General features: G+C 39.0%; 1 long non-coding RNA gene across 1 annotated transcript in view; it reads left to right on the top strand.

Moving 5' to 3' along the window:
- The first annotated feature begins 2753 nt into the window (after positions 1–2753).
- LOC124991716 (uncharacterized) overlaps positions 2754–14221 on the top strand; it is a 24248-nt gene continuing 12780 nt past the window's right edge. Inside the window, exon 1 of the long non-coding RNA XR_007109932.1 lies at positions 2754–3170. This is a non-coding gene — a long non-coding RNA (uncharacterized LOC124991716). The remainder of the gene's footprint in view (positions 3171–14221) is intronic.

Below are 14221 nucleotides of genomic sequence, written 5' to 3'. Positions count from 1 at the left end.
GCAGAGCAAGACCATAAGAAGAAAGATGTGTTAGGAGTGGTTAGTCAAAGTTCTGGATATATTGGAAGATGAGAAATGCCACCAGTTTTGAGTTTAGAAAGTTCAATGGTGTTCCCCATTTTTTTATGGACCTACCTTGTCTGTAAGAGTAGGTTGGTAATGGTCAAATCTTATGATATCCAATAATCTATCCCTAAAATACTCTACAATACTTCAGCTGCTGTTTGATATTAGAATCCAAGACAGATGAACTACATTCCCTTTCCAAATGGCCTGGGAGTTCGCAGTTATTCTCATGACCCCTTTTCTACTTACGGGAAACCCCAAGAGTCCCCACAGGGGCTCCTCAGGCCATGTTGACTAATCCCTCCCTCCACTCAGATTTCTCTCTCCTGATAAGGGAGTATGAGGAGCCTGGAGTGAGTCAGTGCTTCCAAACTGGCAGTACCAGCCCTGGTGTTAATCTGTGTTATCTTAGCTCCCACAGGGTGAGTAATCATGCCCAGAGAGAGGATCTCACCAGGAGAAACAGGTGCAGATTTCCAAAGAAGGCCTCTGTGACCATAGTAGGAGGTTAGCTGAAACCACATCTATATTTACTCCTTACAACAGAATATTTTTTAAACTATGGCTTGCAGGAACATTTGGGTTCCCTAAAAAACTATTTATGCCTCCATTACATGGCCTTTGTGGTCATGCCAGCAATGTGCCCTGCCTGTACCCAGGAACTAGCCTCACTTCTGAGAACTTGCCTAGCCGGTCTGAAGTCAATGTACCCCAGAAAGGAAGTATGTGACATAGAGCAATTAAGACAGTCCCTAACTACTGGTATGCATACACAAACATGTTTTGGAAGTCCTTCATACACATAGCAGGGAACACATTGTTCTCTCTGGGAAATTACCAGAAACCCATGAGAGAGTCTGATCCATATCAAGGATAGACACCTGGGCTTGCATAGATGAGGACACTATGTGGTACTGAGTTGCCACCACCCTTCTTTACTCATCTGGCCTTCTAAACCAAGCCAGTAGACTGTTTCTCTCCACTTCTTAATTCCTTGGTTAGTTTTTAAATTATTGATTGAGGCCACTCTATCTCTGGCAATACCACAGTAGCACTACTGACCAAAGTCAAAAGTCAATATGTTCCTTCTTCTTTCATTTACTTGTATCCCTTGACTCTCAGAGACTCAGACCATGAACCTCTGAGGTGGAGCCCAAGAAGAATAACCTTCAATCTTTTCCAGTTCAATCTTTTTCCAGGGAGAGTTTGAGCTGCTGCTGCTCCCTGTTAATCCTATGCTTTAGCTTGGGCTAGGAAGGCAAAGGTTACTTGAAATTTACCCAGTGCAGACAAAGTTGAGTGAAAACTTGACTCTTCTCTTAGCAGTATTGGATATCTCTCTACTCCTTTTCTCAGAGTATTCCTAAATTCTCAGTTTTTCCATCTTGATACAATTCTAAAGAGCCAAATGTTTATCAATGTTTCTTCCTCTGTAATAATACAGGTAAGAATCAAGTGTCAAAATTTTAAATAAATATCTTAAAGTTAGTTTTTCAGATATTTCTCATGTTTATTTAGGGTATATCTTCACATTTCAAAGTCATTTGACTCATTCTTCAAGTCTCTAAGACTCATGTGCTTTTTAGACTTTTAAGATTGCCATTAACTAAGAGACTTTCCCCAAGTGTCAACTACCTGAAATTTAGGCATTTATCCCATCCATCCATCCATCCATCCATCCATCCATCCATCCATCCATTGACTCATCCAATACTTTTTGAATGTAAAGTCCCTAAAGGGAATCAACCAACATTTATATGACTGAAGTTGAGTATCAACAGGAATTAGGAGATGAAAAATGTATGTAGAGGCTGCTTATTAAGCAACTGAAAATAGAAAAGTTCAGAGGAGGATGATCTTTGTGAACAGTAAAGTTTTTGCTATGGAAAAATTTGACTATGTAAAATATAGAAAGCCAAGCCTAGGCAGAATAAGCTCATTCTGTGCTTAGGACTTGCTGATTGGTTTCACATGTATGTGGACAAAAACATCACAAGGCTAGTTTCCAATGTTGGGACAGAAATGAGATATTTCATCAAAAGGTATATTTGAGTGAAGGAGCTTTTACATGACATGTCAGCATTTGTATGAGGGTGACCCTTTGTTTAGGAGACACTGATGACCCAAAAGCAATGGATTTGAATGCCAGTTAACCATTTCCTAAGCATGATTTTGAACTATTTATTTACATTATTTATACATTCCATAAATATTTATTGAGTCCTTTAATGTGCCAAGCATAATGTAAAGTGATGGAAGTTTTTCTGCCCTGATGTTAATATTAATTATTATTTGCAGTCCACTTGCCTACGGCATAAAAATATCTATGTTGCAGGGTTGTGTGTAATACTAATACTAAGTGGGACTTCGCTTATTATCTCAGAATTGGCAACTTGGCTCCAAAGTTGGTGACAAATAGGTGATAATTAGGGGATGAGCAGATAACCAGGATTTATTAAAAAGCAAATCCGTTCTGTTACCTCAGTTATCACCCTCTAGTCACTAATCTTGAGGGAACTATTGAATTGTAAATCTTCTGCTTCAGAAATAATTTTGTGTCTTTTCTTCCCTCTCCTTCTACAATAAGCCAATGAAGTGTTCCAAAAGGAAGATTTGTAGAGATTAGATTTGCCTGCAAGAAGTTGAGCCTGGAATCTCATTTTTCAGTTGGTTGACTACTCAGGCAATGAATTTGCAGAACTGTTCTTTTTGTCTACAGGAGCAATGAGAAAGAAATTTAAGGAGAGAACTCAGAGTAGTGAAAACAAGCAGCTGGAGAATGGAGCCTGCTCCCATTGTCTGAGTATTCTGTGGGGCAAGTGGGCACCATGGAAAGTGCCAGGCTTGAACCACCATGATGGGATCTTGCCCCACACTGTGTCTTGCTAAGAGAAGAGACCCCAGCAACAAAAGTCCATAGGGTGGGTTATACTGGAATGGGAATGGGAAGCCTGGAAGAGGTCCACTGGAGCTGATTTCCTGTGAGACATGGCCATACAGTGAAGAGGCTGCCAAAGGGTTTTGCAAAAAATCATCAGGTGCATCCCAGGAGACACAGCATTTGGATGGTTGTCTGGTAGAGGGCAGAGGTCACAATGGATCTGGTAAGCCAAAACATTCCAATTCTCTTTTGTGAATCTTTTCTTACCATCCTGTACGTAGAAAGTGATACAGAAGGTGCAGGGGTGGGGCAAGAGTCCCTGGGCTGAGAGTGGGGGATAGGTGTCCATTTAAACTGGATGAGAAACTGAAGTGGATGAATCTGGACTGTGTCTCTTACAACCTGAAGAGGTTGGAAAGCTGGCATCTGGTAGAGATGCCATAAAATCTTGGAAATGGGAGTTTCAATGGAGCATGTTAAAGCCAGGATGGGAGGAAAATAAAAACTTTGTGGAGTTTGAACCCTGTGGTGTTTACAGTGTTCAGTAAACTGTTGATGAACATGAGGCTCTTAGCAGTCTGTGCCCCACAAATGGCAGATATTATTATTAGTCACCTAAAGAGAATAAATGCTCAGAAAATCTCTTTTCCTCTCCCCTCTCCCTCTCTCTCTCTCTATACATATATATGTATATATAGTAAATATATATTTATATGTAATATAAATATAGTATATATATTTGCTTATATAGTAAATACATAAATATATATTATAGTATATTAGTATTAGTAAATACATAAATATATATTATAGTATATTAGTATTATCATATAAAATATAGTATATATATATTTACTATTGAAGAGCAAATAAGACATTCAATTTACATTTTTGATTTAAGAAAAAGCATTTTTTTTTCTGGACTGCTTTACCACATTTCCTATAGCTAACTTAGGTGTTTGCTGTCTTTGACATTTTATGGACTTTCCTTCCCTCCTGGGATACAGGAAACCACAAGGGTCATCTAATCTCACTTCTAACCTGGTTAGCCTAAAATGCTATTTAATTATTAGAAAGTTATTTTGTTATTAAAAAAGTGTCACGTGCAAGAGTGCAGAGTAATTTCTGCAGGCTTGACACAAAAAGGAGATGAAGAGTTCCCATATAGGGAAGAGGACACAAGAAGTTGGGCTTGGAGCAAGGGATTCCTGCATCGTGAAGTTTCCTGCATTGTTCAACCACACTTGGTGTCCATTTCCTCAAATGTAAAATGGGAATTTTGATAAGAATCATTCTGAATTACTATGACAATTAAATGAAAGATGGTGTCCAGCACATAGCACAGTGCTAGGCAAAAGGTTGATGCCCAAGCAGTAACTGTTGCCCATTTCCAAGGCTGCAGGGTCAGAAGACACCCCTGAGTCAAAGAGATGGTGGACTGATGGTCAGAGGAAAGGAGGGTGAGTCCTGGAACAGTAAACCAAACATTCACCTGTGTATCCAGGCAGGACTCCTGGATTATTGAGATGACCCATGGAAAATCATGGTGCCACTGTTAGAACAAAGGGGCTTTCATTCTTTTCAGAATGTATTTATAGACTGGTATTAATACTTATGATTTAGTTAAAATGGTTTCTACAATTCGAAAAGTTTTAAAAGCCATAGAAACTAAATATTTGATATTTTCACATATAAAACTGTGTAAAAATAAAACCTTGCACAAAGCTTAAGTTTCAAACACATAAACATTAAGCACATATTATCATTCTGAGTCCTAGGAGGAAAAAAAGCAATAAGAATAAGTGCATAAAATAAACTAAATAGCACATTAAATGAAGAAAATCAAACCTGAAAATTGAAAGTAAATTAGATGCTTGGATTTTAAGTATGGTCTTAAGAACAATGTGCATCAGGGACATTACCTCTGAGCCTAGTTTTGGGGCAAATTTTTTCAGTACAAGAAAATATTTTTTCATATTTTACAGAGGAATAGTGAAGGGATAAACAGAAACTAAATCCAAACATTTTCCTCCAAAACTCTTCTTTAAAAATAATTCCATCTTTTTGTCACAGAATAAAGATGGTCTTTCAGAAATTTTTATTTTTATTAAAGACTGCAATATTTTTATTGACAACTGAAGCTTTTGTTGCTTAAGTCTCAGTAGTGAGCTTGCTGGATGCTGGGTTCTTAGCTTCTGTTATGAAATGGCCTTTGTTCAAACAAACAAAACAAATCGGTCAGGCAGATAAGGAGATTCCACCATGAAACCCTGCTAGCTTTCACTATCAAACTGACCCCATTGGAAGGGAGTCTTGTCTTGCAGTTGAGTCTTTGTTCTATATAATTCTATTTCAGAGAGGCTTGCTTCTTACACATTCAGGGAAAGTAGAACTAGAGTGAATTTGATCTAAGAAAATCTGAATTAGTGTTTCAATCTTCTAATTTTACTAGGCCAGAAGCCTTGAGAGATCCCAAGGTCTTTCTTTTTATGTTGGGTTTAATTCTCTGGGTAGTTTTCAAAGTAAAATAATTCAACAAATAACTTCAATTTTAAAATTTCAAAATACTAAAATAATGGTATCACAGTGAAAAAAATGTTGTATTTCTGGTACTTAACAATCAATAGCATGATAAACTGCAGTTCTAGAATGTTGAAAATTGAGGCCACAATCACTAATTAAAAGAATTGGCTCAGGAAGTTTCTCTCCATTAAACTGCTATAATGTTTAACTGCCTTTTAAAGAATAAGTCTATTTTGGTTTAAGGCAAATTGTTCATTGGTTATTCTTAAAAATGATTATGCCCCAAAGTGTTCCCCCTTCAGTCACTGATAACTTGGCATATGTTATAGTTTGGATCTGAAGTGTTCCCCAAAGGCTTATGTGTTGAAGACATGGTTGCAGGTATCAGTACTCAGAGGTAGGACTCTGGAGACATGATTGGATCATGAGGGCTCTAACTTCTTCAATGGATTAATCCATTGATAAATTCATAATTGAATGGATTATCAGGAGTTGTTAGAGGTGGGGGCCTAGATGTAGGAAGTAGATCACTATTTGGGTTTGGCTTGAAAGGGTATGTCTTTTTTATTTATTTATTTATTTATTTATTTATTTATTTATTTATTTATTATTGTAAACAAATGGGATACATGTTTCTCTGTTTGTACATGGCGTAAAGGCATATCATTTGTGTAATCATAAATTTACATAGGGTAATGTTGTTTGATTCATTCTGTTATTTTTTTCCCCTTCCCCCCACCCCTCCCACCCCTCTTTTCCCTCTATACAGTCCTTCCCTCCTCCATTCTTGCCCCCCTCCCTAACCATAACTCTAACCCTAACACTAACCCCTCCCACCCCCCATTATGTGTCATCATCCACTTATTAGCGATATCATTCGTCCATTGGTTTTTTGAGATTGGCTTATCTCAGCATGATATTCTCCAGTTTCATCCATTTGCCTGCAAATGCCATAATTTTATCATTCTTTATGGCTGAGTAATATTCCATTGTATATATACCACAGTTTCTTTATCCATTCATCAGTTGAAGGACATCTAGGTTGGTTCCACAATCTGGCTATTGTGAACTGAGCAGCTATGAACATTGATGTAGCTGTATCTCTGTAGTATGCTGATTTTAAGTCCTTTGGGTATAGGCCAAGGAGTGGGATAGCTGGGTCAAATGGTGGTTCCATTCCAAGTTTTCTAAGGAGTCTCCATACTGCTTTCCAGAGAGGCTGCACTAATTTGCAGCCCCACCAGCAATGTATCAGTGTACCTTTCTCCCCACATCCTCGCCAACACCTGTTGTTGCTTGTATTCTTGATAATCGCCATTCTAATTGGGGTGAGATGGAATCTTAGGGTGGTTTTGATTTGCATTTCTCTTATTACTAGAGATGATGAACATTTTTCCATATGTTTGTTGATTGCTTGTAGATCTTCTTCTGTGAAGTGTCTATTCATTTCCTTAGCCCATTTGTCAATTGGATTATTTACATTCTTGGTGTAGAGTTTTTTGAGTTCTTTATAGATTCTGGAGATTAGTGCTCTATCTGAAGTATGATTGGCAAAGATTTTCTCCCACTCTGTAGGCTCTTTCTTCGCATTGCTGATAGTTTCCTTTGCTGAGAGAAAGCTTTTTAGTTTGAATCTATCCCAGTTATTAATTCTTGCTTTTATTTCTTGTGCTATGGGAGTCCTGTTGAGGAAGTCTGGTCCTAAGCCGACATGTTGAAGCTCTGGACCTACTTTTTCTTCTATAAGATGCAAGGTCTCTGGTCTGATTCTGAGATCCTTAATCCATTTTGAGTTTAGTTTCGTGCATGTTGAGAGATATGGGTTTAGTTTCATTCTGTTGCATATGGATTTCCAATTCTCCCAGCACCATTTGTTGAAGAGGCTATCTTTTCTCCATTGCATATTTTTGGACCCTTTGTCTAGTATGAGAAAATTGTATTTATTTGGGTTCATGTCCGTGTCCTCTATTCTGTACCATTGATCCACCTTTCTATTTTGGTACCAATACCATGCCGTTTTTGTTACTATTGTTTTGTAGTAGAGTTGAAGATCTGGTATTGCGATACCCCCTGTTTCACTCTTTCTGCCAAGGATTGCTTTAGCTATTCTGGGTTTTTTATTCTTCCAGATGAATTTCATGATTGCTTGTTCTATTTCTGTAAGGTACATCATTGGGATTGTAATTGGAATTGCATTGAATCTGTATAGCACTTTTGGTAGTATGGCCATTTTGACAATATTAATTCTTCCTATCCAAGAACATGGGAGATCTTTCCATCTTCTAAGGTTTTCTTTAATTTCTTTCTTTAGTGTTCTATAGTTCTCATTGTAGAGGTCTTTCACCTCTTTTGTGAGATTGATTCCTAAGTATTTTATTTTTTTCGATGCTATTGTGAATGGGGTAGTTTTCCTGATTTCTCTTTCTGAAGATTCATCGCTTATGTATAAAAATGCCTTAGATTTATGTGCATTGATCTTATATCCTGCTACTTTACTGAATTCACTTATGAGATCTAAAAGTTTTCTGGTGGAATTTCCTGGTTCCTCTAAGTATACAATCATATCATCAGCAAATAGGGATAGTTTGAGTTCTTCTTTTCCTATTCGTATCCCTTTAATTTCTTTGGTCTGTCTATTTGCTCTGGCTAGAGTTTCAAGGACGATATTGAATAGAAGTGGTGAAAGAGGGCATCCCTGCCTTGTTCCAGTTTTTAGAGGGAATGCTTTCAGTTTTTCACCATTTAGAATGATATTAGCCATGGGCTTAGCGTAGATGGCCTTTACAATGTTAAGGAATGTTCCCACTATCCCTATTTTTTCTAGTGTTTTGAGCATGAAGGGGTGCTGTATTTTATCAAATGCTTTTTCTGCATCTATCGAAATAATCATGTGATTCTTGACTTTAAGTCTATTGATATGGTGAATGACATTTATTGATTTCCTGATGTTGAACCAACCTTGCATCTCTGGGATGAAACCCACTTGATCATGGTGCACTACCTTTTTAATATGTTTTTGTATGCGATTTGCTAAAATTTTGTTGAGAATTTTTGCGTCGATTTTCATTAAGGATATTGGTCTGAAATTTTCTTTCCTCGATGTGTCTCTGTCTGGTTTAAGTATCAGGGTAATATTGGCTTCATAGAATGAGTTTGGGAGGGTTCCCTCCTCTTCTATTTTATGGAATACTTTGAGAAGTATTGGAATGAGCTCTTCTTTAAAGGTTTTGTAGAATTCGACTGAGAACCCATCTGGTTCTGGACTTTTCTTTGTTGGTAGGCTATTGATGACTTCTTCTATTTCATTACTTGAAATTGGTCTATTTAAATTGTGTATGTCCTCCTCGTTCAGTTTAGGCAATTCATATGTCTCTAGAAACCTGTTGATGTCTTCGAAATTTTCTATTTTGTTGGAGTATAGATTTTCAAAATAGCTTCTAATTATGTTTTGTATTTCAGTCGTGTCTGTTGTGATATTTCCTTGTTCATTCCGAATTTTAGTGATTTTGGTTTTCTCTCGTCTTCTCTTTGTTAGTGTGGCTAAAGGTTTATCAATTTTGTTTATTTTTTCGAAGAACCAACTATTTATTTTGTCAATTTTTTGTATTGTTTCTTTTGTTTCAATTTTGTTGATTTCAGCTCTGAGTTTAACTATTTCCTGTCTTCTACTACTTTTGGTGTTGGTCTGTTCTTCTTTTTCTAGGGCTTTGAGCTGTAGTGTTAGGTCATTTATTTTTTGAGTTTTACTTCTTTTATTAAATGCGCTCCATGAAATAAATCTTCCTCTAAGTACTGCTTTCATAGTGTCCCAGAGATTTTGATATGATGTTTCTTTGTTCTCATTTACCTCCAAGAATTTTTTAATTTCCTTCCTGATATCTTCTGTTATCCATTCATCATGTAATAGCATATTGTTTAATCTCCAGGTGTTGGAGTAGTTTCTGTTTTTTACTCTTCCATTAATTTGTAACTTCAATCCATTATGATCTGATAGAATACAAGGTAGTGTCTCTATCTTCTTGTATTTGCTGACATTAGCTTTGTGGCATAATATATGGTCTATTTTAGAGAAGGATCCATGTGCTGCTGAGAAGAAAGTGTATTCGCTCTTGGTTGGGTGGTATATTCTATAAATGTCTGTTAAGTCTAAATTATTGATTGTGTTATTGAGATCTATGGTTTCTTTGTTCAATTTTTGTTTGGAAGATCTGTCCAGTGGTGAGAGAGGCGTGTTAAAATCACCTAGTATTATTGTGTTATGGTCTATTTGGTTTCTAAAATTGAGAAGGATTTGTTTAACATACATGGATGAGCCACTGTTTGGGGCATAGATGTTTATGATTGTTATATCTTGCTGATTTATGCTTCCCTTAAGCAGTATGAAATGTCCTTCTTTATCCCTTCTGACTAACATTGGCTTGAAGTCCACATTATCTGAAATGAGGATGGATACTCCAGCTTTTTTGCTGAGTCCATGTGCATGGTATGTTTTTCCCCATCCTTTCACCTTTAGTCTATGGGTATCTCTTTCCACGAGGTGAGTCTCTTGCAGGCAACATATTGTTGGATCTTTCTTTTTAATCCAATCTGCCAGTCTATGTCTTTTGATTGATGAATTCAGGCCATTAACATTCAGGGTTATTATTGAGATATGATTTGTATTCCCGGTCATTTGGTTCATATTTAAAATTTTATTTATTTATTTATTTCTTTTTTGACACATCTTGGTTCCTCCTTTATTTGACAGTTCCTTTAGGGTAATTCCTCCCTTTGCTGATATGCTTCTTTGTTTTTTATCTCTTCCTCATGAAATATTTTGCTGAGAATTTTCTGTAATACTGGCTTTCTTTTTGTAAATTCTTTTAGCTTTTGTTTATCATGGAATGATTTTATTTCATCATCAAATTTGAAGGTAAGTTTTGCTGGGTATAAGATTCTTGGTTGGCATCCATTTTCTTTCAGAGCTTGAAAAATGTTGTTCCAGGCCCTTCTAGCTTTTAGGGTCTGGATTGAAAAATCTGCTGATATCCGTATTGGTTTCCCCCTGAATGTAATCTGGTTCTTTTCTCTCACTGCCTTTAAAATTCTGTCTTTATTTTGTATGTTAGGTATTTTCATTATAATGTACCTTGGTGTGGGTCTGTTGTAATTTTGTGTATTTGGAGTCCTATAAGCCTCTTGGACTTGATTTTCCATTTCATTCTTCAAATTTGGGAAATTTTCTGATATTATTTCATTGAATAGATTAGTCATTCCTTTGGTTTGTTTCTCTAAGCCTTCATCAATCCCAATAATTCTCAAATTTGGCCTTTTCATGATATCCCATAGTTCTTGGAGATTCTGTTCATGATTTCTTACCATCTTCTCTGTTTGTTCAACTTTGCTTTCGAGATTAAATATTTTGTCTTCAATATCTGAAGTTCTGTCTTCCAGGTGTTCTATCCTATTGGTTATGCTTTCTATGGAGTTCTTAATTTGGTTTATTGTTTCCTTCATTTCAAGGATTTCTGTTTGGTTTTTTTTGAATATCTCTAACTCTTTATTGAAATGATCTTTTGCTTCCTGTATTTGCTCTTTTAACTGTCGATTGGTGCTATCATTCAATGCCTGCATTTGCTCTTTCATCTCATCATTCAATGCCTGCATTTGCTCTTTCATCTCATTGTTTGCTTCCCTAATCATTTTAATTATGTACATTCTGAACTCCCTTTCTGTCATTTCTTCTGCCATGCTGTCGTTGGATTTTATTGATGTAACATCTAGATTTGTTTGGGGCATTTTCTTCCCTTGTTTTCTCATATTGTTCAGGAATCAGTGGGTCATTAAGATATTGCAGATTTCCTCTATCGACTTATAATGTCCCTGAAGATTGCTAGTATATCCCCTCTTATCCTTCAGTAGCCTGAAGTCTTGGAGGAAGTTGATAATGCGGAGCTCCACGAAGAAACTGCCTCTCTAGGGGTGGTGACCCTCAGGTGGCGTATATTCCCTGCTAGTGGGCAGAGGTGCCTCCACTTGTTGACCAATGGTCATCCAACGGGGAACTAAGCTGCGGGCTGAGGCAAGTCCTGTTTGTGCCTGTGTCTCTGGTTTCACCGTCCCTGTGGGAAAACCTCACCCGGCAGGGAAGACTCACTCGGTGGGGACGTCTTGCTGATCAGTTCCCCTCCTAGAGGTTCCCCTCAATCTACAACTACCGTCTGGGCTGGGCTGTCTTCCTCTGCAATGTTCTCAGGGGCCCGGACCTACCTCCTGGGCCTGGGAGCCTCACCCTTCGCAGACGAGTCTCCTTAGGCTGCCTCTCCCAGAGACTCTGCCCGCAGTCCTGGAAACTTTGCTCCGCCCCTAGGCGTGTCTCTGTGCGGCTCTTCCAGCAAGAAGCCACCTAGCTCCTGGGACCCTGTTCTGCACGTAATCGCCTGGCTATGCAGCCCCTCCTCTGAGCCGCCACCTGGAGCCCCGTACAATAGCTCCGATACCCAGAGACCCGCCACACACCTCCTCCTCTGGACAGCGGCTGGGTTTCCAACGCAGTCACTAGGAGCCCAAGCAACTCACTTCGTGTCTCCTCCTCCCGCCAACCACCCGTAGCCCTAGGCAGTCACTCCAAGTCCAAGTGACCCGCCCTGTTCCTCCTCCTCCTCCTCGGGGTAGTCCCCCTGGTGTTCAGGAGCGGTGGCTCCGAGACCAAGTGACCCACCACGCTCCTCCTCCAGGCAGGCCACCGGTGTTCAGGAGTGGTCGCTTTTAGTCCAATCAACTCACCACTCGCCTCCTCCTCTGGCAACCGCCTGTGGCTCTGATGCAGTCACTCCTAGACCAAGCGACCCGCCGCACTTCTCCTCTTCCTCCAGGCAACCCACCGGTGTTCAGGAGCGGTCGTTCTGAGTTCAAACAGCTCGCCACGCAGCTCCTCCTCTGGCAACCACCTATGGCTCTGATGCAGTCACTCCTAGACCAAGCGACCCGCCGCACTTCTCCTCTTCCTCCGGGCAACCCACCGGTGTTCAGAAGCGGTCGTTCTGGGTCTAAACAGCTCGCCACGCAGCTCCTTCTCAGGCAGCCGCCCAGAGCCCCAGTGGTTGCTCCGAGTCCAAGCGCTGTGCTGAGCCACCTCCTCTATGATGCTCCCAGTTGTCCGTGTTTACTGCTCCAGTGTGGGGAGGGGCGTCTCGCCGAGCAACTCTACTTCACAAAGTTCCCTGTGTTCCGGGGCTACCGCCCCATCCGGGATGCCTCCCCAGTGGGAGAGACTCACCCAGCAGCTTTGAGTTGGTCCCAAGTCTCTCACTATCTCCTCTTTTGAATCCTGCGTCCTGGAGCAACGTGAAATGCAGCCGCCCCCTAGTCCGCCATCTTGAAACTCCTCAAGGGTATGTCTTGATCTTGGCTCTCCCCTGCCCTCTTTCTCTTTCTCTGTTTGTCTCTCTCTGCTTCTTGGATGCCATGAGGTGAGATACTTCGCTCTACCATGTTCTTCCCACCATGATGTTCTGTCTGTACCAAAGACCTAAATCAATGGGGACAAATATCCTGGACTGAAACCTCTGAAACCATGGGTCAAAATAAAATTTTCCTCCTTTGAATTGATTTTCTCAGGTGTTTTGTCACAGTGATGAAAAACTTGCTAACATAGCATAAATCATTTATCAATCAAGTAGTTAAAAATAAGAACCAGAACAAGTCCACCTCTTTTTTTTTTATTTTTTGAGGTTGGAACAGTGAAAAGAGAGCTACTTATAAGAGAAGGATACTTACAAGTGTGGGAGCAGGACCCAGGGAGGTAGGTGCACAGATTGACCCTGGAAAACCTGAAACTGTCTTAGGAAGGCACAGTGGACTTTGAAGAAATGCTGATGGACTGAAGGCCAAAGATGGAATTTGGACAACATATGTCTTCTACAACTACATCCAGGTTGAGCCCTCTCTTGTTTTGGGGCTCTTGTATTAAGTGTAACTGAAAAAAAATACATCTTGAAAAAGATAAGTCAATGCTCTTACTGTCTTGAGGAAGTGGAAAAATCATTTTGTACACAATATGTGAAGAAAAGCACAAATGAATGGAGTCACAAAATTATTCAGAAAAAAATATAGCATGAATGAAGTAATGAAATGATTAGTGAAGTACATGTTCCTGTAGAGAAAGATATTTTTTCTTTTTTTTTTTTCCAGAGTGTTGTTTATTTGTTCTAATTAGTTATACATGACATTAAAATGCTTTTTGACACATCATACATAAGTAGAGTATAACTTCTCATTCTTCTGGTTGTACATGATGCAGAGTTACACAGGTCACATAATCATATATGTACATAGGGCAATAATGTCCAATTCATTATACTACCCTTCCTATCCCTATGCTCCCTCCCCTCCCTTCACTCCTCTATGTCTAATCTAAAGTACCTCTATTCTTCCCTAACCCCCCTTATTGTGAATTAGCATCCGAATATCAGAGAAAATATTCAACCTTTGATTCTTTGGGTTTGGCTTGTTTTGATTAGCATGATATTCTCCAGCTCCATCCATTTACTGGCAAATGCCATAATTTCATTCTTCTTTAAGGCTGAGTAGTATTCCATTGTGTTTATTTACCATACTTTCTTTATCCATTCATCTGGTTGAAGGGCATCTAGGTTAGTTTCATAGTTTGGCTATTGTGAATTGAGTTTCTATAAACATTGATGTGGCTGTATCACTGTTGTATGCTGATTTTAAGTCCTTTGTGTATATGCCAAGGAGTGGCATAACTGG

This window comes from Sciurus carolinensis, chromosome 8 (assembly GCF_902686445.1).
Source record: "Sciurus carolinensis chromosome 8, mSciCar1.2, whole genome shotgun sequence".
Taxonomy (NCBI): Eukaryota; Metazoa; Chordata; class Mammalia; order Rodentia; family Sciuridae; genus Sciurus; species Sciurus carolinensis.
Note: the sequence above shows the minus strand (reverse complement) of the source record. Positions and strands in the feature narration are given on the sequence as shown.